Source organism: Hyperolius riggenbachi, chromosome 1 (assembly GCF_040937935.1).
Source record: "Hyperolius riggenbachi isolate aHypRig1 chromosome 1, aHypRig1.pri, whole genome shotgun sequence".
Lineage (NCBI taxonomy): Eukaryota > Metazoa > Chordata > Amphibia > Anura > Hyperoliidae > Hyperolius > Hyperolius riggenbachi.
In genome coordinates this window covers 647,393,125-647,421,037 of record NC_090646.1, presented here as the reverse complement: position 1 = coordinate 647,421,037, position 27,913 = coordinate 647,393,125, and the positions used below count along the sequence as shown (strand labels likewise).

The following is a 27,913-nucleotide window of genomic DNA, read 5'->3' as shown; positions in this document are numbered from 1 at the left end:
GGTGGGATGTGGAAGAGACATGAGATGAAGAAGAGAGGTGGGATGTGGAAGAGAAATTATATGAAGAAGAGAGGTGGGATGTGGAAGAGACATGAGATGAAGAAGAGAGGTGGGATGTGGAAGAGACATGAGATGAAGAAGAGAGGTGGGATGTGGAAGAGAAATGAGATGAAGGAGAGGTTAGATGTGGAAAAGAAATGAGATGAGGAAGAGAGGTGGGATGTGGAAGAGAAATTGGGTGGGGTGTGGAAGAGAAGTGAGATGAAGAACAGGGGTGGGATGTGGAAGAGACATGAGATGAAGAAGAGAGGTGAGATGTGGAAGAGAAATGAGATGAAGAACAGGGGTGGGATGTGGAAGAGACATGAGATGAAGAAGAGAGGTTAGATGTGGAAGAGAAATTAGATGAAGAAGAGAGGTGGGATGTGGAAGAGAAATGAGATGAAGAAAAGAGGTTATATGTGAAATGGACATGAGATGAAAAACAGAGGTGGGATGTGGAAGAGAAATAAGGTGGGATGTGGAAGAGGGGTGAGATGAAGAAGAGAAGTTGGATGTGAAAGAGAAATTAGATAGAGAAGAGAGGTCAGATGTGGAAGGGAAATACGATGAAAAAAAGAGGTGGGATGTGGAAGAGAGATGAGATGAAGAAGAGAGGTGGGATGTGGAAGAGAGATGAGATGAATAAGAGAGGTAGGATGTGGAAGAGAAACTGAGTGGGATGTGGAAGAGAAGTGAGATGAAGAAGAGAGGTGGGATGTGGAAGAGACACGAGATGAATAAGAGAGTTTGGATGTGGAAGAGAAATGAGGTGGGATGTGGTAGGGAAATGAGATGAAGAAGAGAGATGGGATTATTATCATTATTTATTGTATTTGTAAAGCGCCAATATATTACGCAGCGCTGAGGGGGAAGAGAACGGAGATGGACCTCTTTGATAGACTCCTCTCTGGCATCATCGTAGTCATCCCATCATTCAATGAAGGACTCTTCAAAGTGCCTCCAGTGGAAGCTGCTGGGTTCATGACTTTCAAGTCCACAGATGGGCTACAGACATGACCAACCAGCACAAGGAAGCTATCCTAAATGTATCATACTCACCAGCCCCACCAAACAGGCGACGCTTTGTGGAGATCACATTTGCATTGTGGTTTCAGGTTGTCACCGCAGCATTCTACCTGTCCCACCCATCGTTTCACGATATCAAAACCTGAGGATGTGGTAAAGGAAAAATGTCTGCAAGAGAAGACGAGAATTATGACTCAGCTCATGACCAAACTTATCTAGAACAAATATAGCAGCAGACTGTACATTATACTGAAAGCAAAAACATAAATTGGTCTGTCTGGAAAGTTTCCGGCTTTATTAGAAGTGAAGAGCGCGTAACCCTAAATAGAACACCGTCCTCACTTCTCTATTATTTATCATGAGTTCAGCAAAATTTATGTCGGCCTCATGTCTCCTGTGGTGCCGTCTGGCTTGGTCGCCCGCTGATGACACGGAGGACGGCGGCGGGCACCCTCTGCATTGCTCATTCCTCTACGTCTCTGACACGCGGATGATTAGATCGCTGCATGGAGCGAGCACATAATCTGTAGTGCTGCCAAGCATGCCTGATTAGCAGATACGCAGGAGATCGCAAGGCCCTGCCAAGTCTGCTCTGTAACTTCCTGTATTTATTCTACGCTTCATCCTAATTGGTTGTGTAGTTCGAAGCAGGTGATTGGGGCATACAGTGTGATCGGCAAATTAGGTGCCGCCAGAGACCATAATGTAATTTGCAAGTGCCGGACGAGTAACCGGCCGCCCAAGGCCCGAGCCTTTGTTGCGTTTCCAGAAATCCGGCACTGCGGGGGTTAGTAAGCACAGAAGTAGGCAAACTCCAAATAATGGGGGAGGTAGCTGTCAGGGTGAGTAAGTGGCACCTGGTTTCCTCGGGTTAACAAAGTTTGGCTGACATATAGCTGACATATAGCATACATTTCTGAGGTGCCAACAATTTTACCCATGACTGTAGGCACAAATAACCTGGCACCAGGGCCGGATCTAGACTATTTGCTGCCTAAGGCAAATGTGAGGATGCGCTACCTCCCGGATCGCACAGCACCCAAAAATGTTCACCCTCAGTAGGTAGCCAGTAGGTAGTAGGTAGCCAGGTATAGGTGGCCCCTGTATAGGGCAGCCAGCTATAGTTACCCCCAGTATAGGTAGCACGGCACTTTCTAGGTTAAAATGCACCCAGGGCGAGGGTGTAAAAATTACGCGCTCCCCCACGGAGCCAGGTATAGGTGCCTGCAGTATAGGTTAGCAAGGTCTAGTTGCACTCAGTATAGGTCCCCACAGTATAGGTAGCCAGGAATAGGTACCCCAGTATAGGTAGCCAGCTATAGGTCCCCCCAGTATAGGTAGCCAGGCATAGGTGCCTCAATATAGTTGCCCCCAGTATAGGTTAGCCAGGTAGATGCCTCTAGCATAGGTAGCCAGCATAGTTGCCCCCAGTATAGGTTAGATAGGCAGGCGCCCCCAGTATAAGTTATAGGTAGGTGCCCCCAGTACAGGTTAGCTAGGTGGGTGCCTCTAATATAGGTAGCCAGAATAGTTGCCCCCAGCATAGGTTAGATAGGTAGGTGCCCCCAGCATAGGTTAGATAGGTAGGTGCCCCCAGTATAGGTAGCCAGTATAGTTGCCACCAGTATAGGTTAGCTAGGTAGGTAGGTGCCCCCAATACAAGTTAGATAAGTAGATGCCCCCAGTATAGGTTAGATAGGTAGCTGCACCCCAATATAGGTTAGATTGGTAGCTCCCCCCCAGTATAGGTTAGATAGGTAGCTCCCACCAGTATAGGTTAGATTAGGTAGGTGCCCTGCCCCCCCAGTATAGGTTAGATAGGTAGCTGCCCCCCAGTATAGGTTAGGTAGCTGCCCCCCAGTATAGGTTAGATAGGTAGCTGCCCCCCAGTATAGGTTAGATTAGGTAGGTGCCCCCCAGTATAGGTTAGATTAGGTAACTGCCCCCCAGTATAGGTTAGATTGGTAGCTGCCCCCCAGTATAGGTTAGATAGGTAGGTGCCCCCCAGTATAGGTTAGATTGGTAGGTGCCCCCCAGTATAGGTTAGATAGGTAGCTGCCCCCCAGTATAAGTTAGGTTAGGTGGCTGCCCCCCAGTATAGGTTAGGTAGCTGCCCCCCAGTATAGGTTAGATAGGTTGCTGCCCCCTAGTATAGGTTAGATTAGGTAGCTGCCCCCCAGTATAGGTTAGATTGGTAGCTGCCCCCCAGTATAGGTTAGATAGGTAGCTGCCCCCCAGTATAGGTTAGATTGGTAGGTTCCCCACAGTATAGGTTAGATAGGTAGCTGCCCCCCAGTATAGGTTAGATTAGGTAGGTGCCCCCCAAGTATAGTTTAGATTAGGTAGCTGCCCCCCAGTATAGGTTAGGTAGGTGGTGGGTACCCCCCATAATGGAGGGGGGAGTCGCAGCCACGGGGAAGGCAGCCCGACCTCTCCCCGGGCCGTCCTCCCCCCTCAGATGCAGAGTAATGCGCAGGGAAGCGCTGTACATAACTACTCACCTCCCTGGTTCCAATCGCTGATCACTCACTTGCCGCCAGTCTCCTGCTCTGCATAGACGCGTATACACACGCTGCTTCCTGCCCCCCGCGGCTGCGGCTCCCCCCTCTATTACAGCGCCCTCCTCCCAATAGCGCTCAGGGCAGCCACACGGGCCACACGGCCCTAGAAACGGGCTTGATAGGTAGTATAGTTGCCCCCAGTATCCTGATAGGTAGTATAGTTGCCCCCAGTATGGGTAGTACAGTTGCCCCGGTATAGGCAGGTAGCTAGTACAGTTGCCCCCAGTATAGGTAGCATAGATGTCCCAGAAAAGGTAGTATAGTTGCTTCAGTATAGGTTGTTAATATAGTTGCCCCCAGTATAGATAGCTAGTATAGTTGCCCGAGTATAGTTGCCCCTGTATAGGTAGCTTAGTTGCCCCAGTATAGGTAGTTAGTTTAGTTGCCCCCAGTATAGGTAGTATAGTTGCCCCAGTATAGATAGGTAGTATAGTTGCCCCCAGTATAGATAGCATAGTTGCCCCAGTATAGGTAGCATAGTTGCCCCAGTAGAGGTAGTATAATTGCCTCAGTATAGGTAGTTAGTTTAGTTGCCCCCAGTATAGGTAGTATAGTTGCCCCCAGTATAGGCAATATAGTTGCCCCAGTATAGGCAGTTAGTTTAGTTGCCCCCAGTATAGGTAGCATAGTTGCCCCAGTAGAGGTAGTATAATTGCCTCAGTATAGGTAGTTAGTTTAGTTGCCCCCAGTATAGGTAGTATAGTTGCCCTCAGTAATGGTAGTAAAGTTGCCCTTCTATAGGTAGCTTAGTTGCCCCAGTATAGATAGCTAGTATAGTTGCCCCCAAGTGGGTAGCCAGCCTGCTCCCCCTCCCTCCCCAGCCACCGCTAGATTGTTTACCTTATTTAAATCAGCCCGGCGGCCGACTCCTGAAGCAGGACAGGCTCGCCGGCGCCCATTGCATGTATACCGGAAGTATACGCGCAGTGGGGGCCGCCGCTGTCCTGTCTTCACAGCGGCTTTGCGGGTCCCACGATCTGAGGTCTTCTAGCAGGCAGGCGACCCGAGGGGGACCCGGCTAGGCTGTCCTGCTTCAGGAGTCGGCCGCCACGCAGCTTTTAAATAAGGTAAACAATCTGGTGGTGTCCGGGAAGGGAGGGGGATGAGCGGTGACCAGGAAGGGAGGGGGGTGAGTGGCCCGGACGTGTCGCTGCCTGACGAAGCGGTGTCACCTGGCGTCATGGGCGGGACGGGGCTGCCTGGCACGCTACTTTGCCCTCCATGAACCTACAAACCCCAGCTGAATCAGACTGCAAATTTGCTGGCTGCCCAGCTGTCACTTCTCCCTTACTTCCCTTGCCCATCATAGGTAGTTACAGGTGCCCCTCAGTATTAAGTAGCTAGATGTGCCCCCAATTGAAGGGAAATCTTGTCAGTGGGGTGCCGAGATCCATGTGCGTAACCTCTCATTTCAACTCTGCTTAGGACTCTGCAAAGGGAAGTAGGAAGGGATGCACTCAAGGAGGGCAGTGAGACGCCTTTCCATCATCAGCCGCCTGTAGGCATGAGCCTATGGTGCCTTATGTTAAATCCGGCAATGGGACAACAGCATTACACCAATGTATTGCCAATGATAGGATCATTAAAAAAAGAAGTATGCAGGGGGAGGTTCCATAGACTTTAGCGGCAAAAACATTTCAAAATCTGTACACACAGGGCGATGTTGAACGGATTGATCCGATTTGATCCGCCATGCTGGTCTTTCAAAATGCACGAGCATTATCAAACATTGGCCATCTGTAACCGCCATTTGCCACTTTTTCTGCAAGGCCCGGTTCACATTAGCTTTTTTTGCGGATCGGAACCGCACTGTATACTGTACAAACGGAACGGATGCGAATGGATCCAATGTTAATCTATAGGACCGTACACATCCATCCGTCCTACGTTCCGGTACCCATATCGAAAAAATGCTGCAGGCCCTAATTTTCTGGACCGTTGTTCCCTGCGGACCTGAAACGGAAGGTTTTGCAGGCCAATAGAAAACGGAACTTAACAACACACTGGCTATAAAAACAGACCTTTTTAGCCGCTTCCTGTGTACTCTCTATGGTACAGCGGCCATCTTGGCTTGTTTGGCACATGGGCCTAGCAGTGCTGCAGGAGTGGAATCCATCCCAGTTCATTGATTTCTGGAAAGAGATGGAAGACATCAGGCCATACAGCATCTAGGACCTGATTGTCCAAGTGCAGGGGAAACCTTTCAAGGAGTAGAGGATGCACCCACCATCTCCTGCGAAGACCAGGCCTCCGTCCTACATAGTAGTAGGTGCAAATTAAAAATGAGGCTATTCCAAGCCAGAAGCTGTAGAAATACACTGGATCCATTGTCCAAACAGCATGCTCTTTCCTCAACAATGACCACAATGTATTTACAGATCATTCAGAGCTCTGGTGTATATATAGCTACCTTTAATGCTAATTTTAGAACTTCCCCTTTAAAACGGAAACTGATGCAAAACGGTTACAAAAGGAACTGAAACAGACTGGAAATGGATTTACACCGGTCCGCAACTGATTCGTTCGAACGAACAACCGATCCGTTGGAACTGACAATTGTGGCACAAAACGCTAATGTGTACTGGGCCTAAAAGATATTTACACGACGTCGGTTGGAAAGATTCTTTATCCATCATTTTGACAGGTGAAATCTTGGCATAGATATGGAACTTTAGGCCCCGTTCACACTTGCGTTCTGGGATGCAAACGGACCGGAACCATACGGTTCCGATCCGGTCCGTGTGCATCAGGCATGAATATAGCTGCCATCCGGATCCGTTTGGTAAAAATAGATAAATAAACTATTAAAATTGTTGGGGTGTGGGAGGTCAGCAGAAGGTGCACCTGTACAATCAGGTCCTCCGCTGTTTAGGGCCTCACCTCCATGTCCGACATACTGCCAACAGCTTCAGCACTAAAGTCACTGCTGCTCCACTCCAGAAATGCTGGGCCCATGTGTCCCCATCCAAAATGGCCACTAGAATATGCATAGGAAGTGGGGTAGAACGTCTGGTTTTGATAGCCAGTGTTCTGTGCTTTCCGTTCCCCATTGGTTTCTATTTCCGAATGGTGCAGTCAGGCTCCGGTCCGGGTGCATGGGCCGGATGATCTGGACCCAAAAAATAGAGCATGTTGGAAAAGTGTCCGGAGTCCGGATCCGATCCGGCTCCGTTCTGTACGGAAAGGACGCATGTGAACGTCCGCATAGACTTTGCATTGCTATGCGGAACGTACGTTCCGTTTGTACAGTATACGGCCCGGATCCGATCAGGCGAATCCGGACAGCGAACGCTAATGTGAACCAGGCCTTAGAGTCTTTTGCTTAATAGCTGAACATTTGTATTAAGCACTATGAAGCAACATCCTTATCTTCTAACCAGTACAGGGTTTAAGAGCCAAAAGTTTGCCTTCTTAAAACAGAAAGTATTTGCGATTATTCATGTTAGAGTAAGCATTTGTCACGATGCATCACAGCTGAATTTGCAAATCACCCTTTGTTGTCCTTGTAAGCTAACCACACCTCCAGAGGTATGGTTAGCTTACAGGGTCAACAAAGGATGATTTGCATCATTAGCAGTGATGCATTGTGGGAGACATCATATGCTCACTCTAACCGTTTGGTTTGCATGCCATTTTAGTAAGAGGGCTTTTTGGTCCATTGTAGCCCCCTACGCACTCCTAGGAGTTCTGGTTCACCATGAGCTTGCTGGGCAATCCGTAACTCAGGGTTTAAGAAGAGATTTAACTGGATAGTTCCAGAGAGTAATGAAGAGATATCTTTTAATGAAGCTTTTATCTCTCTCAGTTTCCCAGGATCACGTCAGGGTTATGCTGAATACATTCGTGGTCCGATCTGATGTTTTCCATGCCTGAGGACATTTGACATAATTGACTTCTCCAGACTCGGAGAGTAATGGATCTGTGAGTCGAGGCACCTCTGTGAAGACTCACGGCAGAGCGGAAAAAAAACTGGATCAGCCCAACTCTCATCAGACCCTCTTAAGACTCTCATCAGACCCTCTTAAGACTTTGCTGGCAGTAGACGTTGATTGCTTTCCTGACTAGCGGTAGAAGGGCCAAGCCAAATTGCAGGTACTTCTGAGGAACAAAGAGAAAAATGTCAGGAGAGGCTGGGCAGGAAGTGAAGTTTTGTTCTTCTCAAGTGGTTCTCGTTCGTTGTCCGCAGTGCGATGCGAAGCCTACTTCCGCCAGCGCCAACAACAAATCCTGGCGCCAATTTGACTACGCTTTGCCGACTCCATGCCAGCACGTTCAGTGTGTCAGGCTATTTAGGGATAAGTGCGAGAGGCCTGTGCGCTTGCGGTGGAAAACCACAATTTTATCCGTGCCCCGACTTAAGTGATCTAAATATTTATTTTCGTAGGCAACAATTTTGTAATTCAGGGAATTTTTAAATAACACCACGAAGTGTTGATTCACTTCAGAAAGAGTTTAAAAATATCATGATCAACAGGCAACCGCAATTACAATTTTTAGGATTGGTATAGATAGACTGAGTGCAATCATTTTTATTTATTTTTGAAGAGAGAGGCTGTAAATAGTTGTTTAGAAGCTCTAAAGTAAGATTCAACTTTTGAGAAAAACAACTCAAAAAGGAAGGTATAAAATTTACCATCGCTATACTAGAGAGTGCACAAATCATCCCGGATCTGTAAACGTTTCTGCAGCTACCTGAGCTTCATCTGATGGTCATATTCACTCAACCTCTGGTAATCCCACATGTGGTCTCTACAACAGAATTCATGTCCACGCTCCAGTTGTATGGCTTGCCATCTGTTACAGTTCCACCTTACTATACATTACTTGGACTTTCTTTTACGATGGACCATTCGATTATTTTATTGGATCGGGGGAGAAATGATTATGCTCCATTCTGCTCGATTGATGCAAATTGGCTGATACATGGTTGAATCCACTGAATTTACTCGCTCGAGGATGGAAAATATCAGGCGATCGTAAGTCGTAAAGGAACCGGCTACTGATCACATGATTTCGATCAACAAAGAATTGCTTTTTGGATTCAGAGCATGGAGGCACAAAATCGTTCAGATCGATTAGTGGATATCACTTGCATTGCATGGGCCACTAATCGATAGACTTTCGATCAACCACAATGTAGTTGATCACCCAATAAAGTCGATCGCTTAATTGCTTAATGGAAAATCAAGTCATGTATGTGCACCTTCAGATAGAGTCAACCTCCACATTTTGTGGTTTGATATGGGAGCTGCACTGATAACTTGTGTACATTTGAATTCAATAGAAATTGATTCAGGGCTGGGTGCAGAGTCTCAGGAACAGGATTCCCAGTACTCTTTCTGATCTAACTGTGAGATGCTGGTTTCATCATCATCTTTCCAATACCTGGACTTAGCTACCTCCCACAATCCTTCCCGACTCCTAACCCTAACCTTCCTCCATATTGTTAGCCCCTCCCAAACACCTAATCCAAACCTCCTCCCCTGTCCTAATGCCTAACCCTAACTTCCTCCCTGACAGTAACCTATTTCTGATGCTTCACCTTAACCTTCACCCCCAACATCTGAAACTAATCTCCTCATGCCATATCCCCTAGTGCTAACTCTCTTAAATTACATCATCTACCCTTTTGCTATCTTCACTCTCAGTGCAAAATCCAGGCAACAGGAGCTGAAATCTTCTGGGTGCCTGCATCAGCTATGTTATAGCACAGTGTCAGCTCCCAAACCAAGCACCCCTGGATAAAACCCCTGGGCACTAGTACAGGCTTATTTATAGTGGGAAACCAAAACTCAGGCCAAGCAACCCCCAACAAAACCCATGGGCACCAGTACTGGCTATGTTATAGTGGGCAACCAACCAAAACTGAAACCAAGCAACCCCTGATAAAACCTGTGGGTACCAACATTGGCTGCATCTTGTGGTTTGATGTTGGAACTGCACTAATAACTTGTGTACATTTGGGACCGTGTGGGAGATGTGCCTACACGGGGCGTCCCTGTAAACGACGCAATTCACGATTGTGTCCAACCGAAGCCTCCCACCTGAATGCTAATCTATGTAATTCCTGCTAGGTATGGTACAGCAGGCAAAGGGTGTATGACAGTGCACCTGATTGGCTGACTAGCGTCTGCTGGCCAGATAGAGGCAGGATATTGCTCTGGCTGGAAGTTAGCAATTGTGTTTGTTGCAGTTGGCATTCAGTTTAGAGGTGGTGAGTTCCCTCTAGGTGTCGCATGGTGGTTTGGGGGCCCCAGTGAGTGAGAGAGACCTGGGGCCCCTGGGCTGTCATGTGGACCAGTGTTTGTGTACATTTGAATTCAATAGAAATTGATTCAGGGCTGGGTGCAGAGTCTCATCTGCATCTTTCCAACGCCTGGACCTAACTACCTCCCACAACCCTTCAATGTTATGTAGATCCTTCCTGACTCCTAACCCTAACCTTCCCCCATATTGTTAACCCCTTCCCTAACACCTAATCCAAACCTCCTCCCCCGTCCTAATGCCTAACCCTAACTTCCTCCCTAAAAGTAACCTATTTCTGATGCTTCACCTTTACCACCAACATTTGAAACGAACCTCCTCGTACCATCCCCCTAGTGCTAACTCTCCTAAATTACATCATCTAGCGTTGATGATAGTCCTGAACAATGATACCCTTTTGTTATCTTAGCCCTGCAAAATCCAGGCAACAGGAGCTGAAATCTTCTTGGTGACTGGCTATGTTATAGTGGGCAACCAAAACTGAAACCCAGCAACCCACGATAAAATCTGTGGGTGCCGACATTGGCTGCTAGCCAAGTACCTACTCAATAAACCCCATGGGCTAGAGCAGGGGTCGGCAACCCGTGGCTCCGGAGCCGCAAGCGGCTCTTTTTCACCTTTGCCGCGGCTCCTAGGCCGCGGCTCAGTCGCGGCTCCGGTGCTGCAGGGCTGCCCATTCTGACACTACACCGGTAGTGAGTGTCAGTGGCTGCGGCGCGCTTGTTACATGTGCGCGTGTGACGTGTGCTGCCAGCTGGCCGGCAGCCTATCAGAGAGGCCGCCGGAACAGTGCAGGGCTTCGGGCGGCCATTTTCCCGTAGCCCTGCAGTGTAGTGCAGGCAGGACGTGACGTCGGAAGGAAGAGGAGCCGAGGGAGTTGCGCGCCACAAGGAGGTCGGGACCGGAGGTCGGGACAGGAGGAGATCGTGACAGGAGGTCTTCTTACTAGGTGAGTAAATGGGGTTTTCTTTTCAGATCTGCTTAAGGATTTGTGCATATTGGGGTCATATCTGCTAACGATTTGTGCATATTGGGGTCATATCTGCTAACGATTTGTGCATATTGGGGTCATATCTGCATATTGGGGTCATATCTGCTAACGATTTGTGCATATTGGGGTCATATCTGCTAACGATTTGTGCATATTGGGGTCATATCTGCTAACGATTTGTGCATATTGGGGACATATCTGCATATTGGGGTCATATCTGCTAACGATTTGTGCATATTGGGGTCATATCTGCTAACGATTTGTGCATATTGGGGTCATATCTGCTAACGATTTGTGCATATTGGGGACATATCTGCTAACGATTTGTGCATATTGGGGTCATATCTGCTAACGATTTGTGCATATTGGGGTCATATCTGCATATTGGGGTCATATCTGCTAACGATTTGTGCATATTGGGGTCATATCTGCTAACGATTTGTGCATATTGGGGTCATATCTGCTAACGATTTGTGCATATTGGGGACATATCTGCTAACGATTTGTGCATATTGGGGTCATATCTGCTAACGATTTGTGCATATTGGGGACATATCTGCTAACGATTTGTGCATATTGGGGACATATCTGCTAACGATTCGTGCATATTGGGGTCATATCTGCTAACGATTTGTGCATATTGGGGTCATATCTGCATATTGGGGTCATATCTGCTAACGATTTGTGCATATTGGGGTGATATCTGCTAACGATTTGTGCATATTGGGGACATATCTGCTAACGATTTGTGCATATTGGGGTCATATCTGCATATTGGGGTGATATCTGCTAACGATTTGTGCATATTGGGGACATATCTGCTAACGATTTGTGCATATTGGGGACATATCTGCTAACGATTTGTGCATATTGGGGTCATTTCTGCTGTAGGATTGTGCATATTGGGGTCATATCTGCTAACGATTTGTGCATATTGGGGTCATATCTGCTAACGATTTGTGCATATTGGGGTCATATCTGCTAACGATTTGTGCATATTGGGGTCATATCTGCTAACGATTTGTGCATATTGGGGTCATATCTGCTAACGATTTGTGCATATTGGGGTCATATCTGCTAACGATTTGTGCATATTGGGGTGATATCTGCTAACAATTTGTGCATATTGGGGTCATATCTGCTAACGATTTGTGCATATTGGGGTCATATCTGCTAACGATTTGTGCATATTGGGGTCATATCTGCTAACGATTTGTGCATATTGGGGACATATCTGCTAACGATTTGTGCATATTGGGGACATATCTGCTAACGATTTGTGCATATTGGGGTCATATCTGCTAACGATTTGTGCATATTGGGGTCATATCTGCTAACGATTTGTGCATATTGGGTACATATCTGCTAACGATTTGTGCATATTGGGGACATATCTGCTAACGATTTGTGCATATTGGGGTCATATCTGCTAACGATTTGTGCATATTGGGGACATATCTGCTAACGATTTGTGCATATTGGGGTCATATCTGCATATTGGGGTCATATCTGCTAACGATTTGTGCATATTGGGGTGATATCTGCTAACGATTTGTGCATATTGGGGACATATCTGCTAAGGATTTGTGCATATTGGGGTCATAGCTGCATATTGGGGTCATATCTGCTAACGATTTGTGCATATTGGGGACATATCTGCTAACAATTTGTGCATATTGGGGTCATATCTGCTAACGATTTGTGCATATTGGGGACATATCTGCTAACGATTTGTGCATATTGGGGTCATATCTGCTAACGATTTGTGCATATTGGGGTCATATCTGCTAACGATTTGTGCATATTGGGGTCATATCTGCTAACGATTTGTGCATATTGGGGTCATATCTGCATATTGGGGTCATATCTGCTAACTATTTGTGCATATTGGGGTCATATCTGCTAACGATTTGTGCATATTGGGGTCATATCTGCTAACGATTTGTGCATATTGGGGTCATATCTGCTAACGATTTGTGCATATTGGGGTCATATCTGCTAACGATTTGTGCATATTGGGGTCATATCTGCTAACGATTTGTGCATATTGGGGTCATATCTGTTTTATAATGGTTTTGCGGCTCCCAGTTTTTTTTCTCTTTTCGGAAATGGGCCCAAGTGGCTCTTTAATTCTTAAAGGTTGCAGACCCCTGGGCTAGAGCATTGATTATGGTATGGTGGGGCACAAAAGCCCAAACTAAGCATTTTGTCGCTCTTTGAAAACAAACGTGGCATCACTGATAAACCCACCTAACCGGGTATTGACATAAAATACCGTATATCATACTGACATGTGTATATCAGTGATGGAATCCTTAAATTATACCTTGCCTGAGGCAAAGCTACTTAAGGTAAGAACAGAGCTTTGTTCATGCTGGGTCCGCATACCCAGGCCCGGATTAACCTCACAGGAGCCTATAGGCACAGATGTCCTGGCATCTTAGATTTCGCCCTCCATAAACCAACAAACCCCACCACACTGCACCACGAGTGTGCTGGCTGTCCCAGCTGTCACTCCTCCCTTACTTCCCTTGCCTGTCATAGGTAGCTACATTTTCTCCTTGGTATTAGGTAGCCAGAAGTACCCTCAGAATTAGATACCTAGAGGTGCCCCTTACTGAAGGAAGATCTCAGCAGTGGAATGCTGAGAGCAGGGTGCGTAACCTCTCATTTATCAGGACTCTACATAGGGAAGGTGGGAGGGAGGTGATCAGGGAGGGAAGTGAACCACCTTTCCATCATCAGGCGGCTGTAGGCACGTGCCTACAATGCCTTCTGGTAAACCCGGCCCTGCACATACCTGTGTGCGTTGTCCATTCCTCTCATCATCCTCCTCAGCCTCCATACGCACTTCTTGACAGGAAGAGGCAGGCTTGAGGCAATGCTCCCTCCTATCACTCTCCCATTCTGTACTTATCTCCGCCCCTTCCACTCCCCTTTAGAGGAGGGAATGGCAGGGTGATAAGGAACAGCCTCTTCCTGTCTGAAAATATGAGTTTACCCAAAACTCCCATTTTTCAAGGAGTGATTATGGTTAACAGGGAGAACCAGGAGAGGAACAGACAACACACAGAGGTGTGTGAATCCAGCATGAACATAACGCTTACCTTAGGTATCTTTTTCCCGGTTCAGACAAGCTTTAAAGAGAGTCTGAAACCAAATTAATTTCCTTTTATTATTGTCCACATGTTAAGCATTAACACCATAGATGACTCCCCGCATCAGCGCGGCTGCATGAGATTTCATCGCCCCAAAATCACCGGGGGCAAAATTCTCCTCACACTTCATGGAGGAGGCAGAGCTTAGTGCTGTAGCTCTGCCTCCAGTCCAGTCAATCTCCACCGATCCCCGCCTCTTCCTGCCCCTCTCAGTGAAAGAAGACTGAGAGGGGCGGGGAGAGATGGCGAACAGGAGAGATGGACTGTACTGGAGCCACAGGCTTTCTTGCCTGGAGTGAATAAAAAGGCTAGAAACAACCCAAGTACAGTTGCCGTGGCTGCAAAGAAGAGTGGTTACAGCTCACTGGCTGAACACTGTAAAGGTCATTTTTAAAGGACAACTGTAACGAGAGGGATGTGGAGGCTGCCATATTTATCCTTTTTAAACAATACCAGTTGCCTGGTTATTCTGCTGTTCCTCTGCCTCTATTTCTTTCAGCCATAGACTATGAACAAGGATGGAGCAGATCAGGTGTTTCTGACATTATTGTCAGATCTGACAAGATTAGCTGCATGCTTGTTTCTGGTGTGATTCAGACACTACTGCAGCCAAATAGATCAGCTGGGCTGCCAGGCAACTGGCCTTGTTTAAAGAGGAGCTGTCAGCCATACTATCTCAGAAAAAAACCCACAAATAATAGTAGATAAATATTTGCTCTACTTACATAACAGATGTATTGCACTGTCCATGTTTTGATTTTGGTGATTTTTTCTACAGTAAAAAAAGAGAAAATCCTTCTTAGCATTTCCCATTTTAACTGCGGCTATTTTGAAGCCAATCCTGATGTCATTTCATCCCTTACTCTCCTCTGCCTGATTTGCCCGCCCTACACTACAGAAAGTGCATTGTCTCAGCATGAAAAATATTGGCCAATCAAGAGAGGAACAGAGGTGTGGGAGGGGAAAACAGGAGGAAAAGAGACTTCAGCCAATCAGGCTGTATTAGTTAAATCTGAGGGGAAGTAGAGAAGCAGAAAAGGACAACCCAGCATGCCCTGCAACTTCCTTTGTGCGTACTAAATGTTGTGTGTACCAAATAAGTCAGTAGCAGTAGGGTATTGTACCGTGTTAGCCATCATGTATCATCCTGGTTTAAAACTTCTTGCAAATAAGAGTCAGGTAAACTGGGGAATGATCATTTATCAACAAGAAAACGAATAGTGATTTTACCTTTTGGATTGCCTGGTTAGCATCCTTATTACTGGTTTACCAGATAAAAATAAAGAATTGATTTTTGATTTTATGCTCGACAGTTACACTTTAACAGGAAATAAATATGGCAGCCTCCATATACCTCTCCTTTAGAATCAGAATCATTTATTTCGCCAAGCATGACTGGGTCATACCCGGAATTGGTTTTAACAACAAACTTATCATCTTATTCTTATCTTAGGGCCACTTTAAGCCAATCCTCCCGCCACATCCCACCTAACTCGTCCCGGTGTGTGTTGTGCCCCCGAGCGTCCCCAGCGATTGTAGAGCCCAGCACAATGGGGATTCTATGCTGTGAGCGGCCGCAGATACACAGCACCTTTCAGCACACAGGCCCTGCACTGAAGAATTAATTATAGAGCAGATCCTAAATACATTCAGTGCTATTTCTATAAAGGGCGCAGTGTTGCCAGCGAGATCTGCTGCTGGCCGCGGGCCCTGCGCTCGCCTCTGTCCACTATCTGTGCCCCCGCTGCCAGCTTCTGTGTCGCTCGCAGCCCATGCCAAGTACCGCACAACAGGCCGCCTGAATGGACCCATCACAAGACTGAAATTTATATATAGAAGAGGCTGCAAAGTAAGCCAGGGGATGACTGTTCAACTTGTTATTCAGTTTTGGTTTTTTCTTTCACTGACGCGGGGAGAATCGCGGACAGGCGTCTGAATATATTACAGATAACAATGCTTTCTTATGTATCCGGAGCATGCAGACTCCATATACACGCATATTTCATGGCTCCACAAGTCTCCGCTAACTTGAATCTAATTATTGTTGTCTGTGGGGACCGAGAAACAAAATGTTTAAGGTCACACGGGAGAAAGGACGGGGCGTTTTGTTTTCTTCCTCTGTTAAAAGAGCACTCCGGGCATGGAGGAGGATGGCAGAGGCTTAGCCAGGCCGGGTTGGCAGCTCGGCGGCCATTTTTGTTTATCAAGGGAGCACTCTGTACAATATTATGAAGTTAAAGGGAACCTAAAGTGAGCGGGATATGGTGGCTGCCATATTTATTTCCTTTTAAACAATGCATATTGGCTGGCAGTCCTCCTGATCATCTACCTTTAAGGCCTCGTTCAGACTATACGCGCTGCCGTGCGCATTTTGGCAGCGCGTATAGTGTGCGACACGCAAGAACGGTAGAAGGGCATAGACAGCCCTTCTACCGTTCCCATCATATGCGCTGCGTGGCAGCGCGATTGCGCTATCGCGTGCTGCACGCATTTTTGGGAATCGCAGCGCAGATCCCATTCATTGTAATGAATGGGATCTGCAGCGCAGCGCATAGGAGCGCAGATGGCGTGTGATCGGACGCGTTGCGTTCCAATCGCACAGCCATCTGCGCTAATGATGTGAACGAGGCCTTATACTTAAATCGGATCCAAGATGAAAAACTAACTATAACAAGTAACTTGTCTATATATCTTATCTAAAGTTTAGATAGTTTACACAGCAAATCTAGCTGCAAACAGCTTTAATAGAATATGATTATTTCTTCCTGTGATACAATGACAGCAGCCATGTTGTTTGTAAACATTACACAGAGGCAGGCTTATCTGTATCTGGAGCAAAAAAAAAACAACAACTAACTCCTCCTCCCCTCTGCCTCTGAAATCTCTGGCTAGTAATACCTCCCCCTCCTCCTGCCCAGACTGAGCTCCCATGAGCCCTTGCTACTGTCTGAAAGTGCCTTGGCTCTCTGAAAACCTGTGGGCGTGGCTTGTTTAGTTTATAGGGAATTAGAGCATTAAAACAAAAAACAAAAAAATATTTGGCTTGAGGAATGCCCTATAAACTATAGGAAAGGAACACAATTATGCAATGAGTTAAAATGTTCATCTCGGATCCACTTTAAGCCACAGATCCTGAACAAGCATGCAGCAGATTAGATGTTTCTAACTGAAGACTGACTGGATTAGACACATGCTTGTTTCAGGTGTGTGATTCAGACACTACTGTAGCCAAAGAGATCAGCAGGATAGCCAGGCAACTGGTATTTCTTAAAAGGACATAAATATGAATGCCTCGCTTTAGATTCCCTTTAATGCGAAACTGTACTATAGTGAAAATAACAATGAATAAAATGCTTTGTTGTGTTTTTTATATTCATTTATAGAGCTGGATCAGCCGCAAGGCAACCCTAAGCAGTTGTTTAGGGCCTGGAGGGAGTATAGGAGCCTGGTGGATGCTAGCCCCCACCAAATATTACTAAAAAAAGCCAGGTGACCATCAGCGGTGGACAGAAACAACTACAGTGGTTTGCAAAATTATTCGTCCCTCTTAAAATTTACCACATTTTGTCACATTACTGCCACAAACATGAGGGGTGTGCGTAATTATTCAGCCCCCTGAGTCAATACTTTGTAGAACCACCTTTTGCTGCAATTACAGCTGCCAGTCTTTTAGGGTATGTCTCTACCAGCTTTGCACATCTAGAGACTGAAAACCTTGCCCATTCTTCTTTGCAAAAAAGCTCCAGCTCAGTCAGATTAGATGGACAGCGTTTGTGAACAGCAGTTTTCAGATCTTGCCACAGATTCTCGATTGGATTTAGATCTGGACTTTGACTGGGCCATTCTAACACATGGATAGGTTTTGTTTTAAACCATTCCATTGTTGCCCTGGCTTTATGTTTGGGGTGGTTGTCCTGCTGGAAGGTAAACCTCCACCCCAGTCTCAAGTCTTTTGCAGACCCCAAGAGGTTTTCTTCCAAGATTGCCCTGTATTTGTATCCATCCATCTTCCCATCACCTCTGACCAACTTCCCCGTCCCTGCTGAAGAGATGCACCCCTCCCCCCCCCCCCCCCCCCCCGAGCATGATGCTGCCACCACCATATTTGACAGTGGGGATGGTGTGTTCAGAGTGATGTGCAGTGTTAGTTTTCTGCCACACATAGCGTTTTGCATTTTGGTCTCATCTGACCAGAGCACCTTCTTCCACATGTTTGCTGTGTCCCCCACATGGCTGGTGGCAAACTGCAAACGGGACTTCTTATGCTTTTCTGTTAACAATAGCTTTCGTCTTGCCACTCTTCCATAAAGGCCAACTTTGTGCAGTGCATGACTAATAGTTGTCCTATGGACAGAGTCTCCCACCTGAGCTGTAGATCTCTGCAGCTTGTCCAGAGTCACCATGGGCCTCTTGACTGCATTTCTGATCAGCGCTCTCCTTGTTCGGCCTGTGAGTTTAGGTAGATGGCCTTGTCTTGGTAGGTTTACAGTTGTGCCATACTCCTTCCATTTCTGAATGATCGCTTGAACAGTGCTCCGTGGGATGTTCAAGGCTTTGGAAATCTTTTTGTAGCCTAAGCCTGCTTTAAATTTCTTAATGACTTTATCCCTGACCTGTCTTGTGTGTTCTTTGGACTTCACGGTGTTGTTGCTTCCAATATTCTCTTAGACAACCTCTGAGGCCCTCACAGAGCAGCTGTATTTGTACTGACATTAGATTACACACAGGTGCACTCTATTTAGTCATTAGCACTCATCAGGCAATGTCTATGGGCAACTGACTGCACTCAGACCAAAGGGGGATGAATAATTACGCACACCCCACTTTGCAGTTATTTATTTGTAAAAAATGTTTGGAATCATGTATGAGTTTCGCTCCACTTCTCACGTGTACACCACTTTGTATTGGTCTTTCATGTGGAATTCCAATAAAATTGATTCATGTTTGTGGCAGTAATGTGACAAAATGTGGAAAACTTCAAGGGGGCCGAATACTTTTGCAAACCACTGTATCAGTCCTAAGGGCCCATTTCATATTACTCCTTTTCTGTGTAGACTATGATGGACATGTGACTATGGTAGGGAGTGAGCTCCTCTGAGGGACAGTTAGTGAACGGATCAGTGAATAATGGCGCACAGCACCTATGCATAAAAATGGCGCCGCATTAAAAAGATACGCTTATCGCTATTTATCGTTAGTACTGCATAATAATGGCGTACAGGGAAAAAAAAGAAGTAAAACTGCACACACTAATGTTATTTATCAATAGCGCCGTTCATATGCCAAACATCAGAAGTTATTTAACTGCAAAACGGTGAATGGATTTAATGTAACACTGTCAAGGTTAGGGTTAGGCACCACCAGGGGAGATTTAGGGTTAGGCACCACCAGTTAGGCAGATTTAGGGTTAGGCACCACCAGGGGAGATTTAGGGTTAGGCACCACCAGGGAGGTCTTAGGGTTAGGCACCTCAAGGGGGGGGGGGGTGTCTTAGGGTTAGGCAGCACCAAGAGAGGTGCTTAGGGTTAGGCACCACCAGGGGAGTGGTTAGGGTTAGGCACCTCCAGGGGGTCTTAGGGTTAGGCACCACCAGGGGGGTCTTAGGGTTAGGCACCACCAGGGGGGTCTTAGGGTTAGGCACCCCCAGGGAATAGGTACAGAGAGGGTTCAGAGTGTTAACGCTAAATAACGATAAGGGCTTTAATGCTAAATAACGATAAGGCGGCAACACCGTGCGCCATTATTCGCAGGCGCCATTTTCAGATGGATCCGTAAGTGAAGACTATACATACTCTGTAAAGTGATGCAGAAGATGTTGGTGCCATGTAAATGGTAATACTGGAAGGTCTGAGGGGACCACTCTATCTCCAGAGGAAAGTTTCCAAATCCCTGAGAGACTCGACCTATCAGATCGCAGGGATGGCGTCAGTGACAGCCTAGCAGCAGGTATATTGTGAGGACCTGTCACAGCTTTCCAGCACTAGGGGCAGACACACAGCAGACCCCTCCTCCGAGAATTGGGAGAGGGGAGAGGGGGGAGGGGGGTTCGACTTCTGCTCACTGACCTGTTCTCTCTACACTAATGAATTCCTCATATTCCTCTCATTACAAAGAAAAGCACATAGAAAAGTTGTCAAGCTAGAGCTTCCCTTGTTCTGCCAGCTCTGGAGAAAGAGCACAAAGCTGCCAATGACCCAAAAGAGGAGATCTCAGTAGGAATTCATTAGGCTGCCGGTGTGGGCTCTGTGCGTAGGATGCTGAGCAGGATAATGAGAGCCGGAGGCAGAGAGTGATGCGGAGGAAGGAAGAGGAGCTGTCACATCACACAGACGCCCGCGCACCGGCAGAAGCGTCACCAGGTGTGCGTCAACAGCGACGCTGACACTGCACATCACATGGGATGGAGCTATAGCCCGTTACACACTTATCAGGAGCACATTCCGTGAGGGTGCTTATAGGACAGCTTCCAAAGATTTATTCACATCTGGCAGGGCAGGGTCAAGCCATAATGGGGCCCTGAGTCGACTGCCACCCTTGCCCCAGATCTCCCCCCTCAACTGTAGGTCCACTTCCCACTGGCATTAAAAAAATGGCCCGTTCCCGGATCGGAAGGGAATGGACCATAACGGATGGGAACCGGTCCGCACGATCCGCAAGCTTCCTGCTGCACCTGTTTTTCTGGAGCGCTGAGCCCAGTGGCACAGAAACGGTAGCTGAAGCCCTGTATTGGGTGAAACAAGAAAATGGAAAGTTTCTTTACACTAGTGAAGTTCTAAGGGAAAAAATACACCTTGAGGGTGGGGGTCTGCGGGGCATGTGGGGAAACAAAACGGAAGCAGCGGAATGGAAACAGATTCGATCGACTGGCGATCAGATCCGTTTCCATGGATACGTTTGCCACCGTAACGCAAAGTGTGAACCAGGCCTTACTGTACTCCCTGGGGCCCCTGCACCGTCTTTGCCATACTAGCAACTCACCTCTCCCAGCATGCTGCTGCAGTCCGTGCGCTCTCCCCTTCATCCTCACAGGGCGGCTCTTCTCAGTGACCCGGGGCATTGCCTAATGACCTGCGACGGGTTATGGGGACGAGGCAGCGAGTGAAGATAAATACGGGGAGAACGGATGGAGCTGCAGGCCAGGGTAGTTGAGATGCTATGCAGACAAGGGGAGACCTGGGGGGGGGGGGGGGGGGGGGGCAGCAGCACTTGGGGGCCCTGGGGCAATTGTCCCCTTTGCCTCTATGGTAGGGCCGGCCCTGCATCCGCCAATCAACCAGCCACACAAGACTTTAACCACTTCCGGATTCCGGGTGGTTTGGCTGATCTGTGCTGCGGGGGCTCTTCAGCCCGCAGCACAGATCAGAAATCAGGCAGAGCGATCAGACCTCCCCCCTTTTTTCCCCACTAGGGGGATGTCCTGCTGGGGGGGTCTGATCGCCGCCGCGCTGCTGTGCCTAGCGGGGGGGCTCCTCAAAGCCCCCCTCCACAGCACTAGTCCTCCCTCTGCCTCCTTTCCTCCCTCTACCGTCCCCTGTGTGCGGCGCAGGACGGCTTTAGCCTATCAGATGCCGGCGATCCCCGGCCAATCAGAGGCCGGGGATCGCCGATCTCCTCTACGGCGCTGCTGCTGCGCAGCGCCGTATATATGTAAACACCGGGGAAGATCTTCCCCGCGTGTTTACATTTACCCTGCGAGCCGCGATCGGAAGCTCGCAGGGTGTTCACGGAGACACCCTCCGTGAACTGACATGGAACGGCCGCTCATACGAGCGGCCGTTTCCATGGAAACCACTTCAGGATTCAGGGGCGTAGTTAAGCGTACGCAGAATCCTGAAGTGGTTAATAATACCCCATTTGTTTTTTTTTTTATCCAGACCAAAAAATGATGGTCAAATGACCTGTGTGTCTGTTAACACAACACTCTTAGATCACCTCGACTTCGATTATCTTCCTTAAGGTGTCCATACATGGTACAATTTTTCAATTAGATAATTTAGTTCGATTATTCCGTTAGATCGAATATAAAGATTTTTCCAGCATGTCCGATCATTTTTCCCGAAAAAATGGGATAATCGTTCGAATTTCTTGATCGAAAAAAAAATATTTTCAACTTTCATTCAATTCGATCATTTAGATTGAATAAACGGGAAAATCGAACATTTTTATTGTACCGTGTATGGCCACCATTAGCCTCGCGACCTGCTGAAATCTTGAAATAAGAGGGACATGGAGGCTGCCATATTCATTTCCTTTTAAACAATACCAGTTGCCTGGCTGTCCTGCTGATCCTCTGCCTCCAATACCTTTAGCCATGGCATACCAACCTAACTCATTGAAATGAGAAAGGACACTAAGACATGTCCCTGCTAACCTCTAATTCATAAGTAAAAGATGTTATTTTAGAATTCAAACCACACTGGTCTTTTCTGTCATCACTAGTATTTCTTCATATTAACATTTGATATGAAGAAATATATCAATTTCAAGAATGAGAATAAAGTTTGGAGCAACACATTTTCAATAGGCACAGTTCCCCCCCCCCCCCCCCCCCAAAAAAAACAAAACCTGTTGGGAGCTGGAGCCATAGGCCCTGAACAAGCATGCAGGTCAGATGTTTCTGACTGAAGTCTGACTGGATTAGCTGCATATCATAAACAAGATAAAAAGTTTGTAGTTTGATTCACCCCATCAAATTGTAACAATATCAAACATGCAAAACAATGGGGTTTTTTTTTTTTAACCAGAGTTCTTGTAGTTTATTCTTTCTTAGCGATCTCTCCAAATCGTGGACACAAATACATGGGCACAAAGACCAGACTTCCACTTCACATACAAAGACTGCCTGACACGTGTTTCGCGACCAAAAGCCGCTTCCTTTGAGGCACATCGTTTACAAACATCCGTAGAATAGCGAAAGATACCACCACGATCTGGAGTTTCAAATGGAGACTGCACTCAGCGGCGATGTTTGCACACTCACATGAGTAGCAAGAGACCAAGCAGGGTACGCTGCAAGGAACTGCCACACTTTTAACTCCCATGTTAGCGCAATACTTATTGTTGAATACCATTTCTCTATGGAGCAATCAGTGTTAATAGTTTGTAATGCACAATGACAAAGGGAGGACTCATTCAAACTACTCACGCATTACGGATTTCACACTTCTGAGTCTTCATTTTCGCACTTTCAGTAACGATCCAATAGGCAGACCATAGCCATGCCATTGCTGAATTCAAATGTGCGCCGATGTAGTTTGCTTGTCGATAAGTGTCGGGGATCGCTCATTTTCTGATGGCCATAATCTAGCCTGTGTATGGAGCTAAAGACTTGAAGATGCCAGTGCTATATAAATACATAATAACAATATGGTAGTACATTACTATACAATACAATAACATTTCTATAGCGCTTTTCTCCCATTGGACTCAAAGTGCTTAAAGAGACACTGAAGCGAAAAAAATATATGATATAATGAATTGGTTGTGTACTATGAATAATTACTAGAAGATTAGCAGCAAAGAATATATTCTCATATTTTTATTTTCAGGTATATGGTGCGTTTTCTAACATTGCATCATTCTATAATATGTGCAGATTACACAACACTCAGCATTCAAAATGAGTCTTTCAGAGCAGTCTGTGAACTAATGACCTCTCCACTGGCAGAGAAAAAGAAAACAGTTCACTTACAGTTGAGATAATAAAAGTCAGAAGACAGCCCTCTCCACGACTTTGAAAGTCGTAGAGATTAATGGCTTTTTTGCATAGAGATAACAACTGGAGTTTCTTAACTCTTCCTGTACTGGAAACAATTACACTGATGTATCTGATCTTAATGTTTTATTTCTTAGCTGTGCTACACATACAAATCATAATATCATAATGCTTTTTTCGCTTCAGTGTCTCTTTAAGCTCTCTTAGATTTAGTAGTAGGATGAAGTATTCACACAACAAAAATTATATTTCTGCAAATGCCAAACTAAACAGGTGGGTTTTCAGTCTGGATTTAAACACGTCCAGGGATGGAGCTGTCCTGATCTGTTCAGGTAAGGAGTTCCAAATCTTTGGAGCAACATGACAGAAGACTCTGGGACCAAAAGTTTCCAAGTGGACTCTGGGTATGACCAGGGGCGTAGCAATAGGGGTTGCAGAGGTAGCCACCGCATTGGGCCCTTGGGCCAGAGGGGCCTCAAAGGGCCCTCCCTCATCTACAGTAATAGCTCTCTATTGGTCCTGTGCTCATAATAATCACGTCTATAGATACTTTGAATAGTGGTAATTATTAACAAATGGTTCCCCACCCCTTTCTTGCACCTCTGACACTGTGGTTGTCATTGGCAGGTTCTGGTGCGCCGTATCTATTGCTATGTATAGAGTGCTTGGGGGGGCCCAATGTAAAACTTGCATCGGGGCCCACAACTCCTTAGCTACGCCACTGGGTATGACTAGATTATTAACACCTGTGGATCTGAGATTTCAGGGTTTTCTACACAGCTGTAACATTTCTTTTATTGTATCCAGGGCCCAGGTTATTTAGTGATTTAACCTCCCCGGCGTTCTATTGAGATCGCCAGGGAGGCTGCGGGAGGGTTTTTTTTTAATAAAAAAAAAACTATTTCATGCAGCCAACTGAAAGTTGGCTGCATGAAAGCCCACTAGAGGGCGCTCCGGAGGCGTTCTTCCGATCGCCTCCAGCGCCCAGAATAAACAAGGAAGGCCGCAATGAGCGGCCTTCCTTGTTTTGCTTAGATCGTCGCCATAGCGACGAGCGGAGTGACGTCATGGACGTCAGCCGACGTCCTGACGTCAGCCGCCTCCGATCCAGCCCTTAGCGCTGGCCGGAACTTTTTGTTCCGGCTACGCTGGGCTCAGGCGGCTGGGGGGACCCTCTTTCGCCGCTGCTCGCGGCGGATCGCCGCAGAGCGGCGGCGATCAGGCAGCACACGGGCTGGCAAAGTGCCGGCTGCGTGTGCTGCACTTTATTTGAAGAAAATCGGCCCAGCAGGGCCTGAGCGGCAGCCTCCGGCGGTGATGGACGAGCTGAGCTCGTCCATACCGCTCAGGAGGTTAAATGTCAGGAGACCGATCTTGAATAGGACCCTCCATTCTATAGGTAGCCAGTGAAAGGAGTGCAGGACTGGCGTTATGTGGCAGTGACGGGGTTGGTTGGTTGGTTAACAGTCTGGCCGCAGTATTCTGTATCAGTTGTAGGCGGTACAAGTCCTTTTTTGGAAGGCCGGTGTAGAGAGCATTACGATACTCCATTCGGGATGTAATGAAGAGCAGAGATGTGAGTTCTAAAGTTTAAATCCCCATCAATTAGAACTCCCAGGCTACGCACATGATCAGAGCTGTGTAGATCCGTGCCTCCTATTCCCAGTGGTGAAGACTGCAAGTTAAAGAGGAACTCCAGTGAAAATAATGTAGTAAAAAAAGTGCTTCATTTTTTACCATAATTATGTATAGATGATTTAGTCAGTGTTTGCTCATTGTAAAATCTTTCCTCTCCCAGATTCACATTCTGACATTTATTACATGGTGACATTGTTACTGTGGGCAGGTTATTTAGCTGTTTCTAGCTGCTCTGTCTGTTAGACAGCTAATAACAGCTATTTCCTGTCTCTGAACATTGTTACATTGTGGCAGTTTGCCAGCAGTACCGCGGTATTCAGAGCCTCTTGTGGGAGGGGTTTCAGCACAAAATCAGTCACACAGCGCCCCCTGATGGTCTGTTTGTGAAAATCATTGTCTTTCTCATGTAAAATGGGGTATCAGCTACTGATTGGGAAAAAGTTCAATTCTTGGTTGGAGTTTCTCTTTAAGTTGTTTTGTTGTCATGAGCTGCCCTCTGACCAGAAGGACTTCAGTTTGTCTGCATTTAGTTTCAGCCAGTTGTCACTCATCCATTGCTGTAGTTTGCCTAAGCAGGCGTTTACATTAGGCTATGACTATGGTATGGATTCGTCTGAGGACAGTCAGTGACATGACTATGTACTCTTTAAAGTGCTGCAGAAGGTGTCAGTGCTATATAAATACAGTACATACCAATGTGGTAGGACATTAGACGATCAGCTGCAGCTGCATCTGGTACACAGGATCTCCCAGAATTCTCATCTATGTCACTGGCTGAAGAGTTTACCCAGAAGCCTGTGCAAATCAAGAGGTAACATTTCAGACGCGTACGTACAAAATGGGCGCCTGGACAAAAAGGGCGCGAGGTGTAAATATCGTTTATAGAAATATTTACAAATAACGATTTACAAATTTATAAATCATTAAATAATGTGTATGAAATCGGCAATTGTTAAATCGTTAATCTTCCCTCTTTAAAAAGTGAAACTTATAATTAAGTTTGTTAAAAAATCATTAATATAGGTTTAATCGTTATAATTGTATCTTATTGTGAATAATCTTCATTTATCGTTTCTTCTTATAATATCTGAAAATATTGTTTATAATGATATATATATATATATATATATATATATATATGTAGGTTCCTAAAAAGTCTTGTAAAAAAATTATTGTGTATTGCAAAAATGTTAATATAACTATAGCTAACCCTACTCTCACACAGAACCCTCCCTGTACCTATCCCTAACCCCTAGACCCCCCTGGTGGTGCCTAACCCTAACCACTCCCCTGGTGGTGCCTAACCTTAACTACCCCCTAGTGGTGTATATTGTACTGTAACTATACCTAACCCTACTCTCACACAAAACCCTCCCTGTACCTATCCCTAGACCCCCCTGGTGGTGCCTAAACCTAAGACCCCCCTGGTGGTGCCTAAACCTAAGATCCCCTGGTGGTGCCTAACCCGTGGTGCCTAACCCTAACCACCTCCTGGTGGTGCCTAACCCTAACCACCCCCCTGGTGGTGCCTAACCCTAAGACCCCCCTGGGGTTGCCTAAACCCTTTAACCCCCCTTAGTGTTCGTTTTATTATGTGGATAGTAATGTTTTACATATAGTGACTGTAAAAAAAAAATTGCAATTTACGTTACGTACTGATTGCTTTATTTTGTGAATGATAATGTTTTACAAACAGTAAGGGATAAAATGTTAAATAATGTTTTAGTTATAAATAGGATAAATATGTTTAGTATTTTTATAAACGTTATTTGTCACGGGTGCATTTTGTAAACGTAAATCATCACAAGCACAGTTATAAAACATTAAAAAGCTCCGGGCGCCGTTTATAAAACGTTATTTATCTCCGACGCCCTTTTTTCCTTCTCGGCGCCCATTAAACGTTATTTACTATGGGAGTGAATGGTTGCTCCCTTTTTGTCCACTAGCTGCCTGTGCCCTTTTTTCCCCGTTCCCATTTAAGACATTCCTTTGTCTCAGTGTTTACTGCAATAATCCATCCATTATCCATGTTACAAGAGTCACGGCGGGGTCCTTCTTTAATGTTCGAGCCCCTTGGTGCCAGAGTTAGCTGTGCAATTAGCAGCATACTGCAGCTCGGCACAGACACAGGACCCGCCAGCCATCCAGCCAGCACTACAGGAACATGTGTTTGTTATTCCGCCGATGTCTTTGGAAGTTCTTTTCATCTTGTTCACACATCGGCTTGTGAAATGTGCTATGTGTATATGCTGATGTGAAGCGTTATGAGGCGGAGGAATACTAAGCACTGTCTGTCAGCGCCGAGGCCTGGTGCTGCTGCTGGAATACACGCCGCTCTGTTCTCGGGAAAGCCAGAGAATGCCATTCCTTCCCATCTGCCAGGGCGTTCGCGCCCGTCACCGGCTCACACCAGCTTAAAGGATCCTCAAGTCGTTTGAAAAAAGCCAGTTTAACTTACCTGGGGCTTCTACTGGTCCCCTGCAGCCACCCTTTGGCTGAGCCAGGACATACCGATCCT

The 27,913-nt window shown here is 46.4% G+C and overlaps 1 long non-coding RNA gene across 1 annotated transcript; it reads right to left on the bottom strand.

Annotated features, from left to right (window-relative positions):
• Nucleotides 1-1,147: 1,147 nt before the first annotated feature.
• LOC137560715 (uncharacterized) lies at nucleotides 1,148-27,913 on the bottom strand. Its single transcript, XR_011029830.1, has 3 exons — nucleotides 27,854-27,913; nucleotides 23,188-23,385; nucleotides 1,148-1,236 (listed from the first exon to the last, which is right to left on the bottom strand). It is a non-coding gene; the product is annotated as an uncharacterized lncRNA (long non-coding RNA).